The sequence below is a fragment of the Pundamilia nyererei genome, unplaced genomic scaffold (assembly GCF_000239375.1).
Source record: "Pundamilia nyererei isolate P.nyererei 1_Seehausen unplaced genomic scaffold, PunNye1.0 scaffold00328, whole genome shotgun sequence".
In the NCBI taxonomy this organism is placed as follows: domain Eukaryota; kingdom Metazoa; phylum Chordata; class Actinopteri; order Cichliformes; family Cichlidae; genus Pundamilia; species Pundamilia nyererei.
In genome coordinates, this window is record NW_005187729.1 from 464,637 (window position 1) to 472,709 (window position 8,073).

At 38.6% G+C, this 8,073-nt stretch overlaps 1 long non-coding RNA gene across 1 annotated transcript; it reads left to right on the top strand.

Moving 5' to 3' along the window:
- Window positions 1–271: 271 nt before the first annotated feature.
- LOC102212691 (uncharacterized) lies at window positions 272–1,345 on the top strand. The gene is made up of 3 exons (XR_312261.1): window positions 272–356; window positions 479–536; window positions 662–1,345. It is a non-coding gene; the product is annotated as an uncharacterized LOC102212691 (long non-coding RNA).
- The last annotated feature ends 6,728 nt before the right edge of the window (window positions 1,346–8,073 follow it).

Genomic DNA, 8,073 nt, shown 5'->3' on the forward strand with positions numbered 1-8,073 from the left:
ATTATGGTCCCAAGATATTTATATGATTGTACTTGCTCTATTTTCTGACCTTTAATTAAAGTGACTCCATGCCCATTTTGTTGTTTCCTAAAATGTTTTAGATATGTTCAGCTGGAGATAAGATAAATAGTTATTTATTCATTCATTTTAAAGGAAAAACGTTTGTATGAGTGGATTATGACAATAAATAACTAATAGCATCACCTGGCAAACAATCTAATCTTACTGCTGAGAAATCTCTGCCATGTATTTGTCTCTGTTTTAGGGAAATCCAAAATAATAATCATGAATATCATCAGGCTGACTCTGGTGGTCCTGATCCTGATTACTCTGCTTGTCTTGAGTCTGTTGACGAGGTAAAACAATACAAACACTTTACCCCTCTTTTATTTTCCCATTAGACCCTTAGCTTGAAAGTTGAAAGTTCATAACATTTATGCTAAAGTTTTTTTTTGTTGTTTTTTTTTATTATATCCAGGAGGAAGACGCGCATCATCTTAAAAACTGAACCAAATGAACCTGTAGAGATGACTGAGGTTTGTTTATTTGCATTATTGGAGTTGGAGCAAATGCCACTCAGCAAATGACTTATTATGAAATACATGCACATGTTTTATGAGTGAAGCTGTTTCAGTCTGAGCATTTCATCTCTCTTCATTAGGTATACTCTCATCCTGACTGAATCCCGATGAATCGTCAAAGGCTCTGACTGCAGCACAGACAGATGACAAGGAGGAGCAGGAACAGCTGGTGTCAAGTCCAGTCAGGTTACAGCAGGTGTTCAGTTCAAGTGTCACAAACAGCCCTTTTGTGTGTTAGACCATTAAAACTAAAATGTTTGCTTAATAAAACAAAGACTGCCACAATTTAAAATGTCTTCTTCTTCATGTATGAAACCTGCGCTGAGCAGCCTGTGGTGTTTTTCCACAGTCAGCCAATCTAATGTCATTACAAAGAAATCTACTGAGCTTATACTTTAAATAAATATAAAAAATAAAATACAGAGACAGTACTGGGAGTTCTTTTTCTGTGCTTTGCTCCATAATCAAAATGATCAACAATTTCTATTAATTTACAGAAATGTTTTTGTGCCCACTATGAAAGACACCAAGATGCTTTTGTTTAATGGTATCAAAAACTAATGTCAATCTTCTGTTATTCATTTCAGCAGTTCATCCTTTAATGCTTTATCTGTCCCTTACTTCGGTGCAGTGTGGCAGACAGTGGGTAGAGTGAGCGATATGTTTGACACACCTGAGACTCAGGCTAAAGATATTTAGCCTGAAAGTTCCCACATCATCATATTTAGTCAAAACAAGTTAGCATGTATTTGTTTTGTTATCAAAAGTGTTTTTATTCAAGATACATTTTAGAAAAAAAATGATGATGGAATGATCTGTAATTCTTGTACATAACTGGGAAATCCCTTCAAGTCATTCTCACTCTCAGCCTGATGAACCAAAAAGACATTTGTTTTTCTACCTTCTTTGTTATTTTGATCATTAAGTGGTGCTTAATGCTGGGAACCACTGTAAATTATGCCTTTGCATTTTTATTATGTCCTTGGTAAAGATTTAAAATTAAATGTAAAAATTTTGCTTTGTATGTAAGAATTTGCATGTAAGGCTGTAAACATAAATACAGAATTGGAAAGACTTCAGGTTTTATTCTCACACTGAAACATCTCTGGCTTGTTTTGTTAAAAAGAAATGAGTTTGACAATGTTGTGGGTCTTCTCCTGTATGTGGTACGGGTCATATCACTGTCAGCTATTTTCACTGACTGAGTATTTTTTAAAACAATTTTTACTTTGCTCTTTTGGACACAACTTTCTAACATTGTGGTTCAGGTCAGACACTTTAAGACTCACATTAACTCACATCAATAACAGGGAATTTTAAAGTAAACATAGAATTTATGTGGAAATGACAGAAAAAGCGAAGCAGTGCCTCAAAGGAATGAATGGCCACACCTGCCATTCACAGCGAATAGCTGCACAAGTTTATGTCGATCATGTTTGTTTGAAAAAAGCATGCAAATGTCAGGGAAAGATTCCCCTCTCTCTGCCATCTGTTACGATCATCTTCCACCCTCACTTATAATTGTGCAAAATGATATTTTTGCACAATGTGCACGGGCACATTGTGGTATGTGCCTGACATTGTATCTGATATAATTGCTGATTATTTAAACTTAAACTCTCAAAGACAGAACCTTATACTATTTAAAAATGAAGATGAATATCCTTCCTCGTCTTTTATATATTATCTTTTATATATTTTTGAACACTGTCGGTAGAAGTAAGTGATAATGAGTTTACAGAGTGGGACAAATAGATTTCCTAATTCATCTGGCAGGTTATGAAACCTAGAATCATTTCAGTGTTCTGCAGCAAGGATAAGAAAGAGGAGGGATGGCTCTACCATGCTTAAGAAACTACTACCTTGCAGGACAACAAAGACTACAAGGATAATGGAAAAAATCTGAATTTGAATTATGCACCAATATTACACTTCAAGCAGTTATTGCAGATGGATTTCCTGCAGACAAATTAGACATAAAATTGAACTGGAAAAGTTTTACATTGAAATTATGGCAGAAAGTTGTCAAATTATATAAAATACAAATTATGCTGAAACTTTCAGATGGTGCACATATGATGAGACTTTTTCCCTAAAAACATTTGAATCCTGGATAAAGAAAGGACGACTTACATTTCATTCTCTCCAAAGGGTTTAAAACAGGGGTGTCAAACTCAATTGCACAGGGGGCCAAAACTCAAGGCACGCTTTAGGTCGGGGGCCAAACAAGATAAACATTTATTGAACACAGCAAAACAATGTTTTTTAAACATAAATATGAATAAAAACAGACAGGAATATTATTCCAGATTAAATAAACTTAAAAAAATAAACTTTAACTTTAAATATTTTGCTCTTCATAAAACTATATCCTGTCAAAATTATACAAGTTAGAAATATTAATGATAGGTTTGTAGCGTAAACTTATTCGCTGGAACGTTAAGGACAATTTGATTACACAGCAAAAGCAAGACACAAGTAGGCAAAGTTCTTCGTGTTACTCATGCATGAGGGAGAGAACTACGACAAGCGACGTTCCTTCACTTGACCCCAGTCGCTCTCGTCCGCTTCCCCAAAACATTGTTCTTTTATTGAGCTCACATGAACATACATAGGTTCATTAACATATGACGTATACATACACACAAAGAGTACCTTGCCTGTGCATTGTGTAAGTATGTGTGTATGTGTGGGGGGTCAGTGTGTGACCCCATAATATCAGTGTGTGACCCCATAAATGACTTCCCTAAACCTGCTGGTCTGTAAGTCCAGCAGTTCATCTAAACCAGGGGTAGGCAGCGCCAGGCCTCGAGTGCCGGTGTCCTGCAGGTTTTAGATCTCACCGTGCGTCAACACACCTGAATCAAATGATTAGTTCATTACCCCTGGAGAACTTCAAGACATGTTGAGGAGGTAATTTAGCCATTTGAATCAGCTGTGTTTTATCAAGGACACATCTAAAACCTGCAGGACACCGGCCCTCGAGGTCTGGAGTTGCCCACCCCTGATCTTTTGTCATTTTTTAAGGCTATACGGCGTATATATCTTCAGCTCTACACCACTTGTCAACATTTTCAGTGCAGGCTTCATTTCATACACACACATTAGCCTTAGCATCCATGTCACTCTGCTGCAACAATATGTAGTTGGTAAAGGTGTTAGCAATCATTTTATTCACCATCAATCTTACACATGGCAGGATGCAACCTATAACCAAGCAAAACAATGCCAACAATGTAAGAATGGGAGTCAAAACTTTAAGAACATATTCCACCATGGTCCAGATGTCAACCAGGCTATCCAGCCTTGTGACGCGTCCCCTCCTGATGTGTGGTCCGCCACATATTTCTGCAGAGCAGTTAAGTTCTGCAGTGCCTCGTAGATGTCCCTTCCAGTTGTTCCCATCACTGTCCACAGGACCAGAGTCCAAATGTATGTAGAATGACATTCAAACATACCAGGTGGTTTTGTTGTTTGTCAACATGGGTCTCAGCTATCTTGAAAGCTCCAGGCCTCAGGCCTCATGAGCACTCCTGTTTTATGGCCTTTATCAACCCCCATCACCTCACTTCAGGCCTTTATTTTGTGGGGTATACTTATGACTCCTCAGTTGTCCATCCTCTCCAGGAAAAATCCTCTGTGGAAAGGGTGCTGGATCCAGTCATCTTACTGCTGTTATGATCCCAGCAGTCTTCAGAGTGTCATCGTATGCATAGTACAGTGACACAGCATTAGTAATGTTCATAGGAAATTGCTGCCGTCACCACCATAGCTTCTGGTTCCTGTGCTTTTCACAGAATCATGATGCCATCCTCGAACTCCCTCTGCGCTGTCGATGGAGTGTGGCACGCTCCCCTCATCCTTCAGGTGCTCATCTGTTGTCCACAATCTCCTCTGTTGGCCTCTGGAAAGCCCCCTGGCACAGCTCTCATTCCAACGCAGCTTCGTGGTCCTTGCTGTTGCTCCGGAATCTGATCTCATGATGGGCCCCAACCAGCTCAACCTTTGACCTCAACCACTGCCTGGGCTGTCAGCTATGGCTGGAATGGTTCTTGCTTCTCACTGGGGCTTGAAGATTTCTCAGGAGATTCCTTTCAGCAATACTCTGACTGCTGCACCTGTATTTCCTTGCTAGGAGGAAAACTTCTATTTGGAAAGCATGTCAACAATCATCAAACCACATTCTTTAGTTCAGTGAACTTCACTTATAGGCCATCAAAGCCTCATCTGAACATGGATACAACACTTTGCATAGGTTTAATACCCATAAAATAACTGCTAATCACACAAATCACTGCAAAAATCATAATTTAGAAAACATAGAAAACATAGTTTCATGTAATTCTGGACCCCTCCTCTTGATGCATGGACACTCCCATGAGTCAACTCATCAACCCTAGATTCCTGTCTTAAAGAAAAAGGTTAGCCAGAGCATGTCCCAGGCAACATTAAGGCATCTCCTCCTCTGGAGCAGCACCACCCCGGACCTATAACACTGCAATAAAAAATGTTAGTGTGTTTTGCATACTAAGTTTCCTCAAAACCTGGCTCTGCTAGGAGCCTGCATACACACCATCATAACCTGGAAAACAAGATCTGGAAGTGAAATCAAACTTCACACTGGTAAACAATTCTATCTTGAGAGTAATAAAGCATTCAGCATCAGCAAGACAAGTATCATGTGCAGGTTATCTCAAATCAGTAAACTACATTTATTGCCATAATTTGTTTGCCCATCATTACTGAACACGAGGTCTGCAGTTGGTGCAGTTCAGCTTACACAGAATGGACAAACCTCACTGTGTTCACGTTGAACCATTTTTGCACTATTTTGATACCTACAGCTCCTAAATGGTCTGAGGCACAGTTTAATGTTGGCACTGCTAAAAGTAAACTTTCTACCCATTTCAATGGCAAAAATAAATATACTTTTCAAAAGTTTCAACACACTGTATGTGGTGTTTTGTGATCCACTGCTTCTTCCTAGTGATACTATGTACAATGATTAGATTTATAACACTGCTGCATCAACCCCAAAATGATGTGTTTGCATTTATAGCGGTTTGAAACAATAGAAATCGATTAAAACAGACAAATAAAAAGTGACACATAAAACAAACATTGTTAATTTCAAATTTAGTTTCATTCATTTCATCATTAACTTGCACTCACACTACTACACTGCCATTCTAGGTTCAGGCCATTAGGTGGCACAGTGCACTTGTGGCAGGATAGTGCTAACATGTAAGCAAGCTAGAAGACTGGCATCCTTGCTGGTATCCAGTTAGGGAAGCAACACAATTATAGAAGAATTCTGAGTAAAACCAAAGTTACTTTCCCTGGTAACTAGTTACTTTGAAAGCAATGAGTAACTTGAAATTAAAACCACCAAAAAAAAAAAGCAAGCACACTTAGGCAAGGACAAGAAAAGAATTGTTACGGTTCTGGGTCGGTGTTGACCCAGCATTTTGAGTTTCTTATGTTTTGGTTTAATTTTGCTTTATGTTATAAGCTCGCTCTGCCCCTTTTCCATCTCTTGCCTCTTCAATCAAGGGACTGGAGCAGCTGCAACAAAGGTAACTCAGAAAACAAAGATTAAATCATAACAGTGTAGTGAATCAGAAGAGCCAACTCCCATTGAGTGAGAGCGGCTCCCCATTGTTTTTTTAACGAGGTTTGTCGTGTTGCCACAGTATTTAACTGTAGGGATGGGTATCATTTAGGTTTTATCCGATACCAGTACCAAACCGGTACTTTTGAAACGGTGCTGAACCGGTGCTTAAAGAATGGAGAACACAAACTTTGTCCAAAAACCTCTCATGTTTAGCTGTTTTTTTGTAAAAAGATAACAATGTTAACTATAAAATGATTGGCTAGAATCCAAAGTGTATGACATTTCAGGAAAAAAAGCACCGATATAAAGCACCGAAATGTGCGCTGCTTTTTGGTCTGGTTACTACCATTTATGTCAGAACCGGTACCCATCCCTATTTAACTGTTTTCACACATACATCGCACAAAGCACAATTTCTATGTTGAACGTAAATGCAGTTATGATCTGTGAACAAAGTCAAGATTGCATGTTTTGTGGTCTAAAGTGCCTCGGGACTCTCATTGGCTCACGCTCATGCGGAGCCGTAGCACGCACATGAATGAGAGTCAGCAATAACCTATTAACAGGGTATTGCTGACTATCCTGTTAATTGCTGAGTTTAATTTTCTCTGTATGTCATTTTTATGATAAAATCAAATGTAATCACATTAGATATTGATATTTTCATATGGGAATTGATCATGCAACATGAAACGTTGGTATTGGAAGTATCGATATTTCAGGATCAGGATCACTACCCCTCAGTGAGTGAGACAGCTTTAAGGAGGAGAGTGCGAGTGTGTGGCAAAAACACATAAATTATGTGGGTCGCAAGTAAAGGTGACATGGGCCCCGAGATTGAGACCCCGGCATTAGACCCTCTTAATGCGTGTTTTGTTTGGGTTTCCATCGGCATGGAATTACCAAAAATAGAGAGGGGACAGCCTGACACAGGAAAAGACAGCCGTGTCATTTACAAAGTAACTGTATTCTTAATACCACCTTTTTAAACGGTAACACATAACGGAATACAGTTACTCATATTTTGTATTTTAAATACCCCCCTGTTATGCTGGTACATGTATTCCGTTACACCCCAACATTGTTTGTTGGCATAAGCAGGCAAAGATGGTCTAAACAGCTAAAAATGACTTTCTGTTATTACATTTTTCTTATTTTTTAATCCCCTTTTTAAAAATATCCTAACAATCACAGGGTGAGAGGCCCCCTCCACTATCTCAGCAGAGGGACTCACTGACAGAGAGGGAAGCTTTTGAGAGGAAGCATCTGGAGGAGGAAACATGAACATATTTGCAAACTGTGTTTGGATTTTTAGAGTACAAAATATGTTAAATGTACAAGACTTCATAGAAACACACAGTGAGAAGTGGAGCCTCAGCAGGAAATAAGGCACATTAAATCAGACACTGCTAAGTTTTCTTCACAATTATAGATTTCTTTTCTCAAACTGCAGCTGATGAGAAAAACGGAAAATATGTTTGAACCTAAACTGTTGGAAATTCATCAAACAAGAATGTCTGGAATGTGTTGGAAAAAATAGAATAATGTCTCTGATTGAGACATCAATCATGATGAGAGGTGAGTTTTTAATGTTATCTTTATGTAAAAAATTATATAAGTGATTAATATACTACATAGATCTGTAATGTTTTTTAGGCTGCATTTTTAATACACTTGACACAAAATGCTCTTTTGTTTGGTGTGAGTGACCGAGTTGAAAAACAGGAGTCCCAGGAATTATTAGAAAAATATGGTTTTCATTTACTCCCCTACTTCTGTGTCTTCTTTTGTTGGTGCTGCAGGTGCATCTCACACACACACACACACACACACACACACACACACACACACACACACACACACACACACACACACACA